The following is a 22,242-nucleotide window of genomic DNA, read 5'->3' as shown; positions in this document are numbered from 1 at the left end:
TGTCTATTCAGACTTGGGATTCCCTCAGAGAGTTTTGAAGAAGAGTGGTGATGGAGGTTGGAAAGCTTTGCCCATTTTATGGATCTCAGTGTAGCTCATTATAATGATTGCTGTTTGGGAGTCAAAGGACCCAAGTTCAAATGTTAACTCTGCCACTTACCACGTGCATGTGATCTTGTGTGAGGTATTAAACATCTCTGGCCCTTATCTGTAAGAAGATGGAGTTGAACTGGATGACCTCCAACAGCCTTTCTAGTTCTTCATTTATGATAATGTTATGTTCCTGTTGCCTAGGTGAATAATGTAAAGGCTATCCAATTAACTTAATTAGTTTCCTTTTAATAGAAGATAGTGGTCAGATGTTTTCCATCTTGACTACAAGCAGAATAGAAGAAAATAGATTAAAACTGCACCAAGAGCAATGATTTGAGATAAAAACAAACAAGAATATGAAATGCCCTGGGGCTAAAATATGTTAACAGCATTCATCAGCACTTCAAATATTCATGAAGTACTTACAATATACATGGTGCCATGCTAGGTGGGATACAGTGCAACATGAAAACACTCTGCCCTCAGAGACTGCCCATTCATTCAAAATGGGTACCACATGTGTACAAACAAGTAAATACTGGACATTTTTATATAGAAGAACATTAACAATTTCATGGAGGGGCAGGCAGGATTCAGGAAACCCTTATGAAGGCTGTGGCCCCTGGGCTGAGCCTTAAAAGAAAGTAGGGATTCTGAGAGATCAAGTTAAGGAAAAGCTCATGCCAAGTATGGCAGATAACTTGTGCACATGTACTGAGTTAGGATACTCAATGCCAACTATCATGGGGATAAAGCCTTAGACCAGTTTAGAGTGAATAAATAGCATAGAACCATAGGCTAGCACCAGATTATGGAGAGTTTCAAATACCAAGCTAAGGAATTTGAATTTTATCTTTGAGACAGCAGAAAGCTGCTGAAGGACCTTGAAACAGGGGAGTAACATGGTCAGACCTGGGGTTTAGGAAGATTATTTTGACAGCTCTATGAAGGACAGATTACAAGAGGAAGGGACCAAGGAAACAAATTAGGAGGCTATGACAATAGCGTAGGCACGAATTGACAAGGAATGAATTCACAAGATCATGTGAAGGGAGAGAAAAGAGCAGATACAAGAGGTATTCTGGATACAAAGCTGACAAGATTCAGCCATCAATTGAATATAGCAAGCTGAGGGAGAGGAAAGAGTGAAAGATAACTACTAAGCTACAAATTTGGAAGGCTGGGAGGATTAGAGTGCCCTTAACAGGAATAGGAAAGTTTAAAGGAACTTATAAGTGGAAAGATGACCAGAAATTAACTTTGAAATGGCAATGGGACATCCTAGTAGAGATGCCCATCAAGAAATTGGCTAACTGGGTCTGGAAGTCAGGAGAGAAGTTAAGGTTGGAAATGGAAATGTGAAAGCCATCTGAACAAATATGATAATTAAATCCATGAAAGCTTATAAGATAACCTAGAGGGTAGAGGAGGGAAAGAAAAGGAGTGAGCAATAACAATATGGTAACTATATTTTAATATATTTGGTTTCCTTTGAATCCTCTGTATTTTATTTTATGCAGTTAACAACATTATTTGGAAAAGATGCCCATAGTTTTCATGAGACTGCCAAGTCTATGACAAGAATTTTTTTTTTATGAACCCTTGTCTTAGGAGATAGAGAGACAGGTCATAAATCCATAAAATAAGACCAGAGAGCAGTAGTCAAAGTGGTAAGAGTTTAACCAGGAGAGAATATCCAGAAAGAAGCCAACAGACGAGACAACATATAAAAGGAGGTCATATTCAATAGCTTCAAAAGATGTAGAAAGTTCAAAGAAGTCAGGGCCCAAGGAGGAAAAAACAGTAGTGATTCTAGAGTGCTAGATTATGGACAACCCATAGAAAATGTTATATTGAAGACATTTAATAAAAAAACATATAAGTACCTAAGCCAACTGTTATGCCAAAAATAATGCGTATATTTTTGATAAATGTATAATCTAATATTTATTTTCTAGGTATGAATTATTGAATTAGGTTGTAAGTTGATGGATCAGCAAAGAGGAATAGAAAGTGCCTTGAATTAGGAGTCAAAGGACTTGGATTCAAATTATACCACTCATTTGGCCTTCAGTAAATCACTTCACATTTACAAGCCTGTCTCTTCATCTGTGAAATGAGGGAGATGAACTAGATGATCTTTGAGGTGATTTCCTGTTCTCCGGAGATCTAGTCTTTACCACCAACCTGGCAACCAGGCTCCTATTTTTGGCTCCCTGAGCTTCAGAATGATGAGTACTCACCATATGCAGTCTGAACCCGAATCTCCACTTGCTCCCCAACCATCTTCATGCCATACCTTATGCATACCCTCCAGTACATACCCTTGCTTTCTTACTCTAGCACTGATAACAGTAATCAAATCAATACAACCAATACCCTCTTCCCTGACAACTCTTTTACATATATTGTTATCTTCTATTATATTATAAGCTTTTGGAGGGTAGGGGATGTTTTGTCTCTTTGTACAGGGTGTTCCAGAAATCTTGGTAGAGCTTGAAACTGCATTAAGACTTAGAGGCACCCTGAATTTGCATCTTCAGCACTTAACACAGTTCCTGGTAAATAGTAAGTGCTTAATGAAGTCTATTCCAGAATTCTGCTTCCAGGAGCCAAGATGGCAGAGTAAGAAGTAAGTCACTCTTACCTTCCCTTATTGACCTCTGAAAGGCCAGAAAATATCACCCCAAAAAAACTCTGGAACAGCTGAGCCAATAGAAAGACAGGGTACAGCAGTCTGGTAGCCCAGGAAACTTGGGGGATTGAAGGGAAAGGCCTCTCTTGTTCTATGGGGGGGTGAAGTAAAATAGGAGGGGGCAAGCCCCACCTCAGCAAAACAAAAGGAGATCCCAGACCCAGAATGATGGAGTAGGCAAGCACCAACACCAGGACCCCTCGCCCCTGCCCCAAGTACCTCAGTACAGGCAGGGGAACTGTTAAGACACTAGCTCAGAAAACCACCATGTGTGACAGGGCATTCTCCAGCAACCAAACATATCAGTCAGTGCAAGGCCTGGGTGATCAGGAGCCAAAAATTTGAGGGTATGGCCCAGGTGAGCAGGCATACCCCAGGGACCCAAGAATTCCAGTGCTGCTGAACCCAGCCCAGCACAAGGTAAGCTACCAGAACCCTACAAATTTCAACTGCCAGGACCTGGGGCCTCAGCACACAAAGCCAATGACCAGGTCCAGGGCTCCCAGCACAAAAAACCCGAGTCAGTGCTCCCTGTGCTCAACAGGAGAGCTGAACTTTTTTTAAAGTTAGGAAACAGGCAAACACCATGACTCAAAAGCAGAAATGGACAATGACCATAGATTCTTATCACGGGAACAGGGAAGATCAAGGCACAAATTCAGAAGAGGACAATATTGTCAATATACCCACATCCAAACACTCAAAGGAAAATATACACTGGTCTCAAGCCCAAAATGCTTTCTTGGAAGAGCTCAAGAAGGATTTTAAAAGTTAAATAAGGAAGGTAGAAAAATATTGAGAAAAGAAAAGAGAGGTAGGCAAGAGAGAGTCAATAGCTTGGAAAAGGAAGGACAAAAAATAAGTGTAGGAAAAAAGTCTTCAAAAAATTCAATTGGCCAAACGAGAAAAAAAGTACACTGAAGGAAACAACTTCTTAAAAAGTAGAATTGGATGAATGGAAAAGGAGATACAAAAACTCACTGAAGAGAAGATCTCTTTAAAAATGGGCCAAATGGAAAAAGAGGCACAAAATCTAATAAAAGAAAACAACTCGTTAAAAATTAGAATTGGACAAGTGGAAGCTAATGACTCTATGAGAAAGCAAGAATCAGTCAAATAAAAACAAAACAAAAGAAAAAATAGAAGAGAACACATAATACCTCATTGGTAAAACAACTGACCTAGAAAATAGATCCAGGAGAGACAATTTAAAAATTACTGGCCTACCTGAAAACCATGATGAAAAAAAGAGCCTGGACAGCATCTTTCAAGAAATCAAAGAAAACTGCCCTGAGATCCTAGAACCAGAGGGTAAAATAGCCATAGAAAGAATCCACCAATCACCTACTGAAAGAGATTCCAAATTGAAAACACCAAAGTATATTGTAGCCAAATTCCAAAATTACCAGATCAAAGAGAAAATACAGCAGCCAGAAAGAAACAATTTAAATATCATGGAACCACAGTCAGGATTATGCAGGACCTTGCAGATTCTACATCAAAAGATCATAGGGCATGGAATATGATATTCCATAAGGCAAAGGAGCTTGGATTACAACCAAGAATCAACTACCCAGCAAAAATGAACATAATGTTTCAGAGGAGGAGATGGACATTTCACAAAATAGGGGACTTCCAAACCTTCCTGATGAAAACACCAGAGCTCAACAGAAAATTTAATTGTCAAATACAAGACTCAAGAGACGCATAAAAAGGTAAATAGGAAAGAAAAACAACAACTTGTTATTAACAAGGGCAAACTGTTTACATTCCTATTAGGGAAGATGACACTTGTAACTCTTGAGAACTATATCTTTATTATGAGATTGAAAGGTGTATACACAGACAGAGGGAGTGGGTATAACTTGACTTTGATGTGATGATAAAAAATCTAATTAAGTGGTGAAAAGGGATTGCACTGGGAGAAGAGGAAAGGAGGAGGCAGACAAGGGTAAATTACATCACACAAAAAGGCGCAAGAGCCTATTACAGCAGAGGGAAAGAAGGAAGGGAGATGAGCATTGTTTGAACCTTACTCTCATCAGATTTGGCTCAAGGAGGGAATAACATAATCAGTTAGATATAGAAATCTAACTTGCCCTATAGGCAGTAGGAGGGAAAAGGGGAAAGAAAAGGAGGGGAGAAAGAAAAGGGAGGGGGAAAAAGAAGGGAGGGAAGCAGCAGTAAGACTAAAGGGGAAGAAAAGGGAAAGGGATAATAAAAGGGGGAAGGAGGCGGTGGTCAAAAGCAAAACACTAGTGAAGAGGGAAAGGGAGAAAGGAGAAAGAAAAGTGTAAATGGGGGGAAATAGGATGGAGAAAAAGACACAGATAGTAATCATAACTATGAATGTGAATGGGATGAACTATCCCATAAAACAGAAGCAGATAGCAGAGTGGATTAAGAACCATAATCCTAAAATATGTTGTTTACAAGAAATATTTGAAGTAGAGGGATATACACAGAGTAAAGGTAAAAGGCTGGAGCAGAATATATTGTGCTTCAGTTAAAGTGAAAAAAAAAAACAGGGGTAGCAATCCTGATCTCAGACAAAGCAAAAGCAAAAATAGATCTAATTAAAAGAAATAAGGAAGGAAACTACATCCTGTTAAAAGGTACCATAGGCAATGAAGTAATACCATTACTAAACATATATGCACCAAATGGTATAGCATCCAAATTCTTAGAGAAGAAATTAAGGGAGTTATAGGAAGAAATAGATAACAAAACTATACTAGTGGGGGACCTCAACTTCTCCCTCTCTGAACTAGATAAATCTAACCACAAAATAAACAAAAAAGAAGTTAAGGTGGTGAATACAATATTGGAAAAGTTAGAAAGTGAAAAGAAAGGCCAGGGTGAGCAGGCAACCTCCAGGGGCCAGACTACCTAATCCTACCCCTAGAGTTCCAGTATTGCCAATTCCAGCCCAACACCAGGTAACCTGCCAGAACCCTACAGCTTCCAATTGCCAACATCAGAGGCCCCAGCACACAAAGCCAATGACCAGGCCCCTGGCTCCTAGCACAAGAAGCTTGGGTCAGTGCCCCCTCCTCCCCTGCAGGAGAGTTCAATCTTTTTAAAGACCAGAAAATGAGCAAAAACCATGAGCAAAAAGAAATGTACCATAGATTCTTATTATGGCAACAATGAAGATCAAGGCAGAAACTCTGAAGAGGACAACATTGTCAACAAACCCACATCTGAAACCTTAAAAGGGAATATGAACTGATGTCAGTGTGGGGAATGATGACGTCTAGGATCCAGTGAGGGAATTATGAGGTGACTGCCCTGGTGCCCTCCTTAAATGGAGGATCTCGGGAGGACCTTTTCAACATCCAACCTCCACCCTCTCCAATCAGAGGGCAGAGGTACTGAAGAGTTATGAGTTGATGTCATCTTACAGGATGATGAGTTTCTGGAGATTGTGACTACTAAGAGACTAGTTGGGTGGAAAATAATGAAGTGACTTGTCTGGGTATCGTCTTTAAATGGAGTATCTGTGAGGTTGCTACCTTTCATTTATGTGTATTCTTTAGCAAGAGTTGTCAACCATAGTGAATAACTGAATTTAAAACTTCTCACTTCTTATAGGCTAGAAATATCCAAAATGGCCATGGGCACTATTCAAATTTCTTTGACTAATCATCTTTCTCTTCATTCAGTGAGAGGTAGATCTAAAGAAAAATACTATTTCAAAGGGTTATTTTCATTCTTTGTATTTTCCTTTCTAAATAAACTTCCATACACTCTACATGGATCTTGTATACACCTTTTTATGTACATGTTGTCATCTCTAGTACAATGTAATACCCTTGAACTCAGCGACTGTATGTGCTTTTAATTTTAATCCCAAACTTTGCACAGTGCCTGGCACATAGTGACTGCATGACAAAGGCTTATTGGTTGATTGATTCCCCCACCTGAGGTTCGTATCCTCAGTAGCCATCCTGAACTGTATTTTCTCACTGTGGTGGTGAAGACTAGGAATCATTTTTCTATCAATACCAATATCCAAACCAAGAGCTCAACTTTAAAAGGCCTTCATAAATTTCCTGCATTTATCTGATGCTCTACAATCTCAAAATCTAATGATTCTCAGATCTATTTATCCAGCCATGACCTCTTTCTAGGCTCCAGTCTTACATCACTGATTACCTATTGGACATCTTGAACTAGATGCCTCTGAGACATCTCAAACTCAATATATTCAAAACAGAACTCATTCTCTCCAATCCTTCCTGTCTTACAAATTTCCTTATCATTGTTATCCATGCTCACTACCACAATGTCATCCTTGATTCCTCACTCACATTCGTCCCATATATGCAATCTGTTGCCAAGCCTTATTGTTTCACCTTTCACACTATTTTTTGTATACTTCACTTCTTTCCATTCAGCACTTCACATCTGGACCATTATAATAGCCTTCTGGTTGTTCTCCCTGCCTTGTCTTTCTCTACTCCAATCCATTCACTTAGCTGCCCAAGTCATTTTCCTAAAGTACAGATCTGACCACGTAATTCTCAACTCTGGGGCCTTCCTATTTCTTCTAAGATCAAACAGAAAATCTGTCTGGCCTTAATAGCCTTCCACAATGTGGTCCTTTCCTATCTTTCCAGTTTTCTCATATTTTACCCAGCTCTACCGTCTCTGTTATCCAGTGACACTGGCTTCCTTGCTGTCCGTTACACAACACACTCCTCCTCCTTCCAACTTGTGTATTTTCTTTCATTGATTGTCACCAAATCTTGGAATTCTCTTCCTCTTCACCTCTGCTTCCTGGTTTCCCTGAATTCCTTTAAGACCAGCTAAAATCTCACCCTTTATAAAAGATTGTTTCTAGTCCCTCTTCCTATCCCCCCCTCCTCATGCATAATTAATAACTTCTCTCTGAGACTACCTTTCATTTACACTAGACAGACACCTCGTGGCTAAGTATTTACAATGTCTCCTCCATTACAATGTGAGTTCCTTGAGGTCAGAGAATGTGTTTTTCCCTTTCTTTGTATCCCCAGTGCTTAGAATAGTACTGACATATAGTTGTTCTGGTTCATCTTTCGTTTTCAAAGAGTACCAATGATCCACCACAGGTCTTTCTCTTGACTTGTGGGTTACTTGGATTTAAGTGAGGTATGGTTGCCCAAAGTCATCAGCCTTACTCTATCTTCCAGAGTCACTGAAGTCCAGTAGCAGGACAAAAGTCAATATGACTGGCCATGGCCCAGGATGCAGTAGAAGAGCTTGGCATCTTCAATATCGAACCAAGCTCTAATCACTCCATAGTGCCTGCTTCAGCTGACTTCATGGCAATTGGAAGAAGTGTTCATCCACCCATTCCACTGGGGGAAACTCTTCACACGTTTGGAGTAGACATTCCCCTAACTCACTGCCAGTCAGCTACAACACTTTTATTAGGGCATAGCCACTGTGCATGCTGCAGCTTCTTGGAGCCACAGGTGACAATTTAGTGGCAGGTGAACACCAAAGGTGAATTAGCAGCCCTGAAAAGGGCTTGGCAAGCCCTCATGCCAGAGGTGCTAGTCCTCCCTGAATGCCCCATATACCACTGATACATACGAAGTGCTTAATAAATACTGATTTACCGAATTGTGAAGTGAGAATAGGTGTTCTCTGTTTCCAGTATTGAATGATGAAATGAGCTTGCATCCCACCATCTGAGACTTAGATTACTCCAATACTTCAGTGGCCCTGCGATCTTCTTGGTATCAGTCCTCCCATCAAAGGCACAGACTGTAACCCACCCTCATCTTCTCATCAAGTTTAACTCTGGCTCATGTCTTCCCCAAATCATCTATGAAGGGACCTATTCAGTGTGTTCGAAGCCTTCGTCTACCTCTCCCGACATTGAATAGACAGATACCAAAGGAATACTGGCTGGCTGTACATTGATTGTGCTTCAGATTTTAGATTAGACAGGAAAAAATGGCTAGAACATGCTATTAAGGATATTACGAGAAGCATATCCTGGCTTAGAGATTGTTAAGCAAAGCACAGACAATTATTTTCCAAAAAGCACAGAATTATGGCCAGGTTTAGACTGAAAGGACAGAGGGAAGAGAGGTGAACCTTTGATTGAAATAAATGATGACACAGAATGTTATTTTTCTGTTGAGTGCAGGTTCTTACCACATTATGCAATTTCATGCATGAAATTAATCCATATGTATAAAAGTGACATGGTTTAATAAATTTAAAGTGATCCATCGCTTTGAAGGTTGATTAAACATCATGTTATAGTTTTAGAAAGAGCCAAATAGGAACCTATTATTGGTACGTTGTCTCACGGACTTTTTCTCATTTGGGTACAAACTGACTGAAAGAATAATTTGTCATTTCAATGTTGCTCACTGTTTATTTTATCTCTGCTGATGTTGAGATAAGCTGAAAAGAGGTATTTTCATTTTCCTTAGCTTAGTGATACATGAAAAATGAGAAGTTGCATCTGTTACTATCGATATTCTATTGTGGGCCTCAAAAAGTATTTTCTTAAAAGAAAATGTCAAATCACCACATAACATGTCATTTTCATAAGAATTTGAAAAATATCAGCAAAGGCTTTTCTAAATAATGAAGTTTTTTTTTCTTTCCTCTTTCCTTCTTTCATTGATATTTATAGAGTGATCACATACAGCATTTGCTGCTCCTTGAATAAACAAAAGAGATTAAGAATTCTTCAAAAAATTATTCTGGAACCCAAGACTGTGGCAGGGACAGATGAAAAAAGTAGATGTTAAAAGGGGAAAATTCCTGAAAAAAAAACTGCTAAAATTGGGCATTTGAATTGTGTCCTGTGAAAAATTTCAAACAGGGAAATGTTCTCTGTTAATTCAATACAACAAAGCAGTCAATAAGTCAGTCAAACAAGCATCTTTTAGGTGTTTATTCTATGCTAAGCATATAGTAAACTACATCCTGTGCTAAGCAGCAAAGAATTCAAAGAAACCTCACAATCCTGTCTCTGTCTTCAAAGGGTGAACATTCAAATGGAGGAGTATTTGCTAAAACACTGTTAGGTGCTGGGACTACAAAGACAAAAGAAAAAGTGGTGTTGTTTTCAAAGGATTCTCATTATGCTGGGAGAATGTAGCCCTCACACAAACAACATAGTAGTCCAGTGGCCAGAGAGAGCATTGGACCTCAACTTGGGAAATCTTAAGTTTGATTCTAGCCTCTGACACTTACCAGCTATGTGATTCTCACAAATCATTACATTTCTGTGTGCCTCAGTTTCCTTATCTGTAAAATGGGATAAGAATAGCATCTACTTCCTGGGGTTGTTGTGAGAAGAAAAAGAGTTCATATCTGTAAAGTGCTTTGCAAACCTAAAAGCACTATGTAAATGTTAGCTATCATCACCATCCTCATTATCATCATAAATGCAAGATAATCAGAGAAGGAAAGGGCACTAAGAACCATCAGAATCATGAGGTGGCTCCCCAGTTAAGCCTTGAAAAAAGCTCAGGATCCTAAGAGGTAGATGTAAGGAAGGAGGGCATTCCCGGTATGTGACTCAGCCTATGCAAAGGTGTGGAGATGGGTGATAAAATTCAGAATTTGGGGAATAGCAAGGAAGCCAGTCTGGATAGAATAAAGTACCTTATAGGGTAATAATATGAATTAATTCTGGAAAAGCTGGCTGAAACTAGGGCTTCAAATGCTACTTGGGCCATATCAAATAGTTAGTTGGACAAAACTCATTTCCTTTAAGTTATGCATTAGTAAAAGCTCTGTTAAAAATAGGTCTTTATCTTCCACTTTCTACATGCAACACTGTCAATGTTTATTAATTCCATGTCTTATATGAACGAACAATATACTCAGAGCTATTCAAAGTTCAGTATACAGAAGAGTATTAGATGAACACAAAGGTTCCGCATCATGCAAGGCTCATTGTAGAAAAACAAAAATTAATTCTGCAAAATGCATGGAATGTCTGAGTGTGAAAACAAGGGAAGAAGAGGTGCTAGACCTCTCTACAAAGCTGCCAGAATGTCAAAACAAGAATTCTCACATTGCGAAGTGGAGGCAGATCGTGCTTGGGCAGGCAGAAGAAACAGAGATTAGTAATAGTTCCCTAGGAGACTAGGAACTCTGGGAGGGCAAGGACAAAGCGTTTTTCTCAATATTCCCGTTTCCTAGGACATAGTTGGTGCTTGATAGTTATTAAATTGAATGGAAGGCTTTTTTTTTTCAACAAAATTTTGGTTTAATGTAAGGAAAGTCGGCATATAAGAAGTACATTCACTTCTAATGTGGTTCTCAAAGGAGACTTTCCTATTGGTCAACTCCTATAGCACAAGAGCTCAGCTTAACTTAAGATAAAGTTTTCTGCATAAAACAATAAAATTATTAATGTGTTGTGAACAATAGATATCAGTTAAGTATGGCAAGTTTGTTAGTTTACATCATTTCTAAAATCCACTTAGACAGTATGTGAATCTAATACTTCTTGGTATGCAATCAAATTACATATTAACACAGTAATTATCTCTTATCATTTCTAAATGTTTTATTATTTTATTGATTTATTATTTCTAAATTTTTTAAAAGGCTACTTAAAATGGGCCAAGACCAAGTCCTATATTTTTCATTAAGCCCTATCAAATATTCAAGTAATGGATGTACAGGATTTTTCACTGACCATCCTCTTCCTCTATTCATATATGTTACAACTACTACAGTTATGAGTTGAGATGGAATCCCAGCCCTGACACTTACTACCTGTATGATCATGTGTAAGTCACTTCTCTGAACCTTAATTTCCTCATCTATGAAATGGGGATAACAGCATTTGCATTACCTACCTCGCAGAATGGTGCTGAAAAAATGCATGATTTTGAAATTATAAAATTCAATTGACAGCCTCTCATCTCATCCCTTCAACCTCTGATATAATTGTTGTAAGGGTGGCTAAGACCCACATGATGGTTTATAAGCCATATTCATTCATTCATTTAACAATCATAATAGAAAGCAATTGACAGTTACAAATATAGTATATTGTTTATTTTTTAAAACTCATTTGTGCACTTAAATTGTATTATAATTCTGAACTCTTTTTTGTATGCGTGTATGCAGAAACCTAGGTGGTATACTGGATGAAGCACTGGAGTCAGGAAGATCTGAGTTCAAATATGGCCTCAGTCACTAGTTGTATAGCCCTGGGTAAGTCACTTAACCTCTCTTTGCCTCAGTTTCCTAATCTATAAAATGAGGATAATAATAGATTCTACCTCACAAGGTTGTTGTGAAGATTAAATGAGATCATAATTATAAAGTGCTTAATAGAGTACATGGCATATAGTAGGTGCTATATTAATGTTAACTAGTAGTAATAGTAGCAGTAGTAGAAGAAGAAGACTATGTATGTATGTATATATAAATGTATATATTTCTTCATTTACAGTGAACTTATAAATATTTTGACATCAGTAACTATCTTTTACCATTTTTCTACATTCCCATACTACCTAGGATCTTGTTGGAACATGGTAAGCACTACATAATTACTTGTTGAATGCATGAACTAATGAATATACCTTGCCAATTTTCACGTACATCTTTTCTATGCATTTTTCATATCTACTCTTTCCTATGAACTGTTTCTTGGATACAACACAGAAGATGCATAATTACTCTGATAAATGTCAACCAACATAATTATAGTATCATAAGCACCCCAGCAGTAATATTTTCTTGTTGGGGCAAAACAGACAAAAGAAAAGGCTAAGGCAAGCCAGGAAGCTCTCTAGGCACAGCCAATACAATATTGGGCAAGCCTTTTCCAGGGTCTAAGCTTGTTCTTCCATATGTTCATCACTTTGGAGTTCACATTAAGACTTTCATGCCACTAAGGTCCAATTTAAAACAGAAGCTAGATGAAGAAGTAACTGACTCAATAGGTGTTGAGGGAATACGGTTTTGTAGCTGCTCAAAAATCACAGAGAAGCAGTTAGACAATAGAATCTGTCATTTTTGCAAAGTCACTAACTTTCTATGGGCCCCAGACATAAGATAACAGCCCTCATCATCTCTTCCTCTTAAACGAAAACACATTTGACCAAATAAAAACAGAAACTCAGACAAATCAATAATAATTTCATTTTCATCCAGTTGGGCTTGATTTGGTCCAATAATAAATAATTTTGTCTTTTCTTATTTCCCAGTTAGTCCTTCTGGTAATTAAGCTCTTCCCACAGGGAAAATAATGCATCAGAAAAGTATCTGTTGAGTAAATCATTGCTTGGAGAATTCTACAAATAGCACTCTATCCCCCGGCAGGAGTTCATTGCAGGCTGAACATTTTCAAACATTTTCTTTTCACAGATATGAAATCTGCTAATTGAAGCAGAGAAATCTGTTGCACGTAGGCTATCCCCAGTAGAGATGCTGAAACGACATAAGTCAATATACTGTGGCTATGGAACTTAGATACCATTAAACAGGGAGAAAATAAATACAGTTCCAGGATTTAATCCATTTAAAAAAATAACATGAACCAATGATTTCTGTTTCCCCCAATTAAAATGTTACTTTCAGGTTTGGGGTTTTCTGTGTTCTAGACTCAATGACAACAATTAAGATTTGTAATCTTTTCTGGAACTCAACTCTTGTGAACAACCCCATAACCAATGGCTCACATTTTGATAGTGCTTAAAGTTTCAAGAAAATGTTTCCTCACCACTATTCTGTGAGGTAGGTAATGTAAGTGCTATTATCCCCATTTCACAGATGAAGAAATTAAAGTTCAGTGAAGAGAAATAACTTACACATGATCACATAGCTAGTAAGTGTTACAGCTGGGACTCCATCCCAACCACTACATCTGCATACCCACAGCACGAGTAGTTGCAAAATTTATAGCTAGAGAAGGGGATGGTCTGGGGGGGATTTATTTTCCATATGGTAGATTTCATCTTCCATTGTCATATTTCACCTTCTGATATCAGAAAGATATCAATATATTAATGATGCTAAAATCCTGGGTCTAACAATTAGTAGTTGGGTCACATGGACAAGCTGCTTAGCTTCTCTTTGTCTCAGAGAACACTTTAGTATTACATTGAATGGATGAGCTGTGATTTACCAGTAAAATGATTCTCCAAACTGAATTCCTGCATCAACAAAATCCCAGGTCCTCAAAATATTGCTCTATTAGATAGAACTTTTCCATTTCCATATTTCTCAGTAAATTAGCCCTTCCCATTTTTTCTACCCAATTATTTAAAAATCGACTTTAGAAGTTATATTCCTGTTTTGCAAAGATCAAGATCTTTCCCCAATGTTATGATACTCTCAATGAATGTTCACATGCAGGTAGGGAGATTTTTAACCTTTATCAATCTTGAAGGAGCCTCTTAGAAGAACCTTTCCAGGATTTTCTTTGCAGGTGACTTATTTGGAGCTGAGTTCATCATGTATGGCACGTCCATTGATCCCTTAGTGTAAATCATTTCAACTACATGAAATGAACATATTGTAAAATGTCAGCTTTGATGTGAGTCCACAAGCCTTTGAAATCAGAAAGCTGCTGCCTGGTCCAGGAGGCTGTGAACAGCTAGGCTTGGGATGACATTTCAGGAATGAGAGTTGTTTTGCTTTTTGGTTTTTTATAGAGTCCAGGAAGGACAGAAAAAGAGGAAGAAGGTAATGGCCCAGTTCTGTGCACTGAAGGTTTCTCTTTACCCCAGTGACAGCAGACTTTTCAGCATAGCAACTCAAATGATAGCTTAGCTCTGTCCCTATGTCTGACTTGGAAAGCCTCCTTGTCTGTGCACCTGTACCTCTGAGTTCGACAGAGTCTCTTTTATCCCAAAGCCTTGTGGGATTATGCCAAATCAGAGAAGTTCTGCTATGTTCACTGAGGCAAAAATATGTATTTGGTCAGAATCTAATGGACAAGTGGACTACTCAGTCTTTTATGAAAGAGCATTCCCCAGAAAAAAGATACAAAGATCTCTAAGATTGTACTTGAACCCTGAAATTACCATTTCCTCAGTTCAGGCAAAATGTATATCTCCATAATTGTTGGGAATACTGTCTCCCTCTTTATCCTTCATGCCACACCATGTCTGCTCACAGGACCCAGCAGCTGTGATCACTTTACACTTTGCCTCATCCATTCTGCAAAGCAACAGATTGGTTTTTAAGCTTATCTTGTTGACATTTTAAACTCCTAAGAGGTAGGCAGCATTTTAGAAATTATTTTTGCTCATAGCTTCTTCCCGGGAGATGATTATGCCTTGAGAATACTCATTTTTTAGGCATTTCAGCATCCCAACAATCTAAACCTTAACCTATCTCCTGGGGTTTGGCCAAAGAATTCAGGTACAAATATAAGGAAATCAGGAGGTGACACAGAAAGAAATTTTTAACTTATTTTTTTTTCATAGAACAAAAATTTGTTTTTATGTCTCCTACTCCCCGCAGCATTTGAAGAAAAAGAAAGAAACAAAAACAAAATCCTTGTTAACAAATATGGAGAGTCAAGCAAGACAAAGTCCCGCTTTGGCTATGTCTGAAAAACATGTTTCATTTTGTTCTCTGAGCCCATCACCTCTCTATCAGGAAATGCAGTGGCATTACCATCATCATCATCATCATCATCCTCATCAGCCCTCTGGAATCATTATTGGTGATTACTTTCATGAGAATTCTTAAGTCTTTCAAATTGTTTTGACACAGAAAGGATAACTCACCTTAGTCTTCTGCATTTCCTTTTTACTTTTCCTGGGACTCTGAGACAAAGAACTCTAAGCATGCTTGCTGTGGCCAGGTGCTCATCTTCTGATTTTGTTTGTGATATAAGAAATGGGAAGAAGTGTGGATGGATGGTTGGAGTATAGGAGGAGAACATCTGGGAGAGAAGACAGGGTTTGCAGGTCTAATGGCTTCTGGGAACAATTTGTAAGGCTGGATTCTTCTATTATAATTTAGTTGGTGTATAAACATGTCTTCCCTTCTCATTACCTCTCCCCTATGCTGCTGTACTTGCTTCTTCATTGCTCATCCTGCATCCAGTCTTTCCCCATCCAATCTTTTCCATCCTCCACACAGCTGTCAGAATTCTCCTGAGACACAAGTATGACCATGTCACTCCCCTCATCAAACACCTTTAGTTGTTTTACCTCCTGGATACACTATAAACTCCTCAGTTTGGCATTTAAAGTTCTCCACAGGGCAGAGCCAAGATGGCAGAGTGAAAGCAGTGACTTGCTTGAGCTCTCCCCCAAGCCCCTCCAAATACCTATAAAAATGGCTCTAAACAAATTCTAAAGCAGCAGAACCCACAAAAAGACAGAGTGAAGCAAATTTCCAGCCCAAGACAACCCAGATGGTTGATCAGAAAGGTACATCTTGCTGAACGGGGACAGGAACACAGTGCAGCATGCACAGTGAACCTGGAGCAGGCCTCAGAGGACTGAATTGCGGGCAGCTGTGGTGGTTTCCAGACCTCTCAACCCATGAACACCAAAGACAACTTAGAAGATCAGTGGGAAAAGTCTGTTTTTGCAGTGCTGAGAGAGAAGTAAGATGGTCTCAGATCCATTCCCCAAGCACAGCCTGGGGTAGGGACTGCCTCCTGAGCTTCCTTAAAAGTCCTGAAGTCCAAAAGCTTACTGAAGAAAATGCTTCCTCAAAAATTAGAATGGAGCAATTGGAAGCTAATGACAATTTGAGAAAACAAGGCACTGTAACACTAATCCAAAAGAATGGACAAATAGAAGAGAATGTGAAATATCGTATTGGAAAAACAACTCACCTGGAAAATAGATCCAGGAGAGAGAACTTAAAAATTATTGGACTATCTGAAAGCCATGACTAAAAAAAGAGCTTGGACATCATCTTTCAAGAAATTATCAAGGAAAACTGCCCTGATATAGTAGAACCAGAGGGCAAAATAGAAATTGAAAGAATCCACCCATCTCCTCCTGAAAGAGATACCCAAAGGAAACCTCCTAGGAATATTGTAGCCAAATTCCAGAGTTCCTAGGTCAAGGAGAAAATATTACAAGCTGCCAGAAAGAAACAATTCAAGTATTGTGGAAATACAATCAGGATAACACAAGATTTAGCAGCTTCTACATTAAAGGACTGCAGGGCATGGAATATAATATTCCGAAGGGCAAAGAAGATGGGACGATAACCAAGAATCACCTACCCAGCAAAACTGAGCATAATCCTCCAGGGGAAAAAATGGTCATTTAGTGAAATAGAGGACTTTCAAGCATTCTTGATGAAAAGACCAGAGCTGAATAGAAAATTCGACTTTCAAATACAAGACTCAAGTGGAATATGAAGAGGTAAACAGGAAAGAGAGATCATAAGAGACTTATTAAGGTTGAACTGTTTACATTCCTGCATGGAAAGATGATGTTTATAACTCATGAGACCTTTGTCAGTATTAGGGTAGTTGGAGGGAAAAAATTATATGTATGTATAAATAGATAGATAGATAGATAGATAGATAGATAGATAGATAGATAGATAGATAGATAGATAGATTGATAGAGGCTCATTGTGAGTTGAAGATTAAGGGGTCATATCTGGAGAATAAAATTAAGAAATGAGAGAGGATTATACTAGAAGAAGAAGGAAGGAAGAGGTAGAAAGGGGTAAATTATCAAAAAAAACAGAAAAGAAAAGGCTCTTACAGTGGAGGGGAAACAGGGGAAGGGGAGAGGGAATGAGTGAATCTTATTCTCATAGGATTTGGCTTAAGGAGGGAATAACATGCACACTCAATTGGGTATGGAAATCTGTCTTACCCTACAGGAAAATAGGGGGAGAAGGGGACAAGAGAGCAGGGGGATGATAGAGAGGAGGGCAGATTGGGAAAGGGGGTAATCAGAAGTAAATACTTCTGAGGAGGGACAGGGTCAAGGGAAAGAATAGAATAAATGGGAGGGCAGGATAGGATTAAGGGAAATAGAGTTATTTTTTCACAACATGTCTACTGTGGAAGTGTTTTGCATAACTGCACATGTATAACCTATATTAAGTTGCTTGCCTTTTCAATGAGGGTGGGTGTGGAGGGAGGAAGAGAGAAAATTTGAAACCTAAAGTTTTGAAAACACATGTTTTTTAAAAAATGTTTTCACATGCTACTGGGAAATAAGAAATATAAGAAATGGGGTACAGAAGTCTATACTGCCCTACAGGGAAATAGAAGGGGAAGGGGATAAGAGAAGGGGGGAAAGATAGAAGAGAGGACAGACTAGGGGAATGGTTATTCAGAATGCATGCTATCTTGGGGTAAGAGGAGGGGTGAGATGGGGTAAAAATTTGGAACTCAAAAGCTTGTGGAAGTGAATGCTGAAAACAAAAAATAAATGAATTTATATTAAAAAAAAGAATTAAACACTTCAAAATAAAATGTGTAAGAAAGTTTCAAGAATATTCTCCCTAAGGGGTATTCAGAATGCATGCCATCTTGGGATGGGGGGAGGGGTGAAATGGGGTGAAAATTTGGAACTCAAAATCTTGTGGCAGTAAATGTTGAAAACAATTTCTTTTTCTGAGATGAGATTATTTAAGTATTTTACTTCCTCTTCTGTTAATCTGGGCAATTTATATATATTTTTTGTAAGTATCTATCCATTTCACTAAGATTGTCAAATTTATTGTCATACAATTGGGCAAAATAGTTCCTAATTATTGTTTTAATTTCCTCTTCATTGGTGGTGGACTCACCCTTTTCATTTTTGATACTGGTAATTTGGTTTTCTTCTTTCTTTTTTTTTTTAATAAAATTAACTAAAGTTTTTCAAAAAAGAAAAAAAGGGAAAAAAAGGGGAAAAAAAGTTCTCCACAAACTGTCTTCCCAGACTTATTTCAAATTATTCTCCTCCACACATTCTTAGTTCCAGTTGAACTGGCCTACTGGCTTTTCTCCACCTCTCTACAGCAATAGTCTTTTGCCTGGAATTCAATCCATTTTATATCAACCTTTACTAATCTTTCCCTTCTCTCAAGGCTCAAATTCCTCAAGAGTCTTGTGAGCATTCCCTGACCCTTTCTTCACCCCATGACACCCCCTAAACCTAATGCCCCCTTATCATCTTCAAATTTTACAGGAGCACCTTGTCTCCATCACTTCTTTGTTTCTATAATGCTCCTTGTTTTAGGCTGATCATTATACTAGTCATATCCTCCATAAAAGATTACAAGATCCAACTGGGAACAATGTTATTTTCCATCTTTGTTACCCAATGCCTAGCACAATTTCTTTTCCCTAGAGTTATGCTTTCATTAGGGTACTCTTAATATGGAAACTCCCTCTACCAATGCAGATCTCCAACTCTTCAGCAACCTTTGGTCCTACAGAATTCTCTAGGGCTACTAACTAAGAGGTTAAGTAACTTGTTCAGGGTCTTATATCCAGTATGTGTCAGAAAGTCTTTAGCCAGATGCCAAGACCCTGCCTAGTTACTTCTCCCCTTTCATATAATAGAGGTTTAATAAAAGTTTGTTGAATTAAAGTTGAATTTGCATTTTCTATGTTACAGAGAATTTGAACATCCTAGGGAAAGGAACATTTGCTTCCCCTGAAAGCAGAGGCATTTTAAAGATTTCCTAAAATCTTTTTTTTTTCAAGTTTTGTTTCATTTATTTTTGTTCACTTTTTGTTACTTCCTTTTCTTCTAGAGTAGTAATCCTGATCTGCCACTTTTCTCCAATGTTGTCTTGCATTTTAAAATTCCCAAATTTCTCCTTGTTGATAAGTATTAAACCAACATCATTTCCTTGTGCTGTCTTCTGTATAATAAAAGCTCCTTAAGCATGGGTGACAAATGTGCCTGCCAGAGGATGCCCTCATATAGAAAGGGCTTCCTTACCAGGTGTCTGTCCAGTTGCAATCTCTCATCATTCTATGCCTTGGCTGATCTACTAAATTCTTCAAGAAGTCTATGCTAGTTTTCTACTAAGGTATAGGAAACTAGTATTGAATCTTCTCTAATTCAGCAAGTGTTTACTAAGTTTCTAGGATTTTCTCTTGAACTCTCTTTCTCCATATTCCTCTCTCCTTCACCTTCTCTTTCCTCTTCATCTCTCCCTGTCTCTTCCCACATCTGCCAGCCTAGTGTAGCTCTTGTCATTGCACATCTGTGATAGTTTCCTAATTACTCTCCCTATTACCAGTATCTTCACTAGACAGTCCATCTGGCCAGGCCTACCTTTCTAAAACACTGTTTTCACATAGGCCTTCTGCTCGACAACCTATAATAAACACATATTATATGAAAAACATTTTTCTAGGTGCTGGTAATACAAAGAAAGCTTCAAGATTTATGAAGCACTTTACAAATATTATTTTTTTATTTTATTCTCACTACATCCCTGGGAAGCAGGTATTGTAAGCTTTTCCTGAGTGCCTTCTCTTTGTTGATTATTTCCAATTCATCCTGTATAATGCTTGTTTGTACAGACATACAGCTACATACATGTATACACACATACAACCACATGCATAGAACATACATACAACTTGAATTTTGTTTCTTGCATTAGGAGTCAATTAGGTGGCACAGTGGGTAGACTGCTAGGTGTGGAGTCAGGAAGAAGTGAGTTGAAATCCTGCCTTAGATACGTATTGGCCGTGTGACCATGAGCAAATTATTTACTTTCTGTCTACCTCAATTTCCTAATCTGTAAAATGGAGATAACAGCTCCTACCTCTCAGGAGAAGGTTGTGTTGTGAGGATCGAATGAAATAATATTTGTAAAGCTCTTAGCATACAGTAAGTGTTATATAAAAACGTATTCCATCCCCCCTGTCCTCCACTTTATAGATTGTGAGCTCCCATAGAATAGGGACTCTCTTTTATCTTTCTTTTTATCACCAGCACCTAGAAAAGTGTCTTTCATATAACAGGTGCTTATTATAGGTTCTTGAGCAGAAGTCCTATGTGAAAACAGTGTTTTAGAAAGGTATGCCTGGCCAGATGACTGTCTAATGAAGATACTGGTAACAGGGAGAATAATTAGGAAGCTATTACAGATGTGCAATGACAACAGCTGGACTAGGCTGGCAGATGTGGGAAGAGAGATATTTTAATGAAGAATGAGTAGATCTAGGTGAAAGATTTTCTGTATTTCAAGTTATAAAGGCATTGGGTATCATTGGCATATAGCTCCTGGAGAGCATGACCTGGTTGGCAGGCTTACACTTGCCTTCAGGGCTATACCAATAACATCCAGGAGCTGCATTTGGCATGTGACAGTAGCTTTGTGTGTTGGGTGCTATGGTTCTCCGTACTAGGCCTATGATGGCCAGTGGGATGGCTTTCTGTGTCAGTGGAACATAGAGGAGTAATACCTGCTCAATCACCAATGAAAGGAAGGTGCTGTAAAAACCATAGAAAGTGGGTCCTTTCCCCTGTTGCTGTTTATCATCTTCCCCATCCTAGTCATTCAGCAAGATAGGCTCTTCCAACGTTGGGGACGTTGAAACTGAACTGTTTCTGCCCATCACTGCACGGGAGGATAACAGGATAGATAATGTGGGATAACGATGTTCGGTGATAAAGACTGACTGGTCTAGCAGTTGGAAAAATATCGGATTGGGAGACAGAACTTGTGATTGACTCCTGGCTCTGACATTTGCTGGCTGTGATCTTGAGCAAACACTTCTGGTTTCTCATTGCTAAGATGAGAGATGTGACTTGCATGACTTCTAAGTTTCCTTTTAGCTCCAAATGTATGATCCTACAATTCTGTGATCCTATGATCCTCACATGTAGTTAAATGGAGAGCATGGTGGGGAAGGTTAATTGGGGATGATACAAAATTGAGAAAGAAGATAAAGGTAAGGAAGAGGTCAAAGATGATTACCATATGGCTCTCGTTCTTCAACTTCTAGTTTAACCCAAGGTATTTCTGCCAGCTGCTGTCTCCCTATTTTTAGAACTCAGAAGAAAATAAGCATCTTTTTTTTAAAAATGTATAAATCCTCCTTATTCTTCCTGAATAACATATAATTACAGTCCTATATTGTGGATCAAGGTCAGTAAGAAAGCACTGAGCAATTTCCTAAATGAAATCTTGCCTAATGACCTCCTGTTCAATTCTGGAGCCAGTGACTTGTTCATCAGGCATGTCTACTTAAGACAGGTATTGATGGACCAGTTTCACATCTCATATGTAGATGTCCTTACAACAGTAGACATCCTTCAACCACTGATTTTTTGTTTTTGTTTTTGTTTTCCCTGTGTGTAGAGTTACATTGAGGGCAGTTAGGTAGCACAGCAGATAAAATGGAGTCAGGAAGACTCATCTTTGTAAGTTCAAATCTGGCCCCAGACATTTATTAGCTGCAGGACCCTGGGCAAGTCACTTTACCCTGTTTACCTCAGTGTCTTCTTCTGTAAATGAGCTGTAAAAGGAAATGGAAACAACCACTTCAGCATCTTTGCTAAGAAAACCCCAAA

Source organism: Phascolarctos cinereus, unplaced genomic scaffold, assembly GCF_003287225.1.
Source record: "Phascolarctos cinereus isolate Bilbo 61053 unplaced genomic scaffold, phaCin_HiC Scaffold_9;HRSCAF=440, whole genome shotgun sequence".
NCBI classification, from domain to species: domain Eukaryota; kingdom Metazoa; phylum Chordata; class Mammalia; order Diprotodontia; family Phascolarctidae; genus Phascolarctos; species Phascolarctos cinereus.
The sequence above is the reverse complement of the archived record's forward strand: the minus strand, read 5'-3'. Positions refer to the sequence as shown.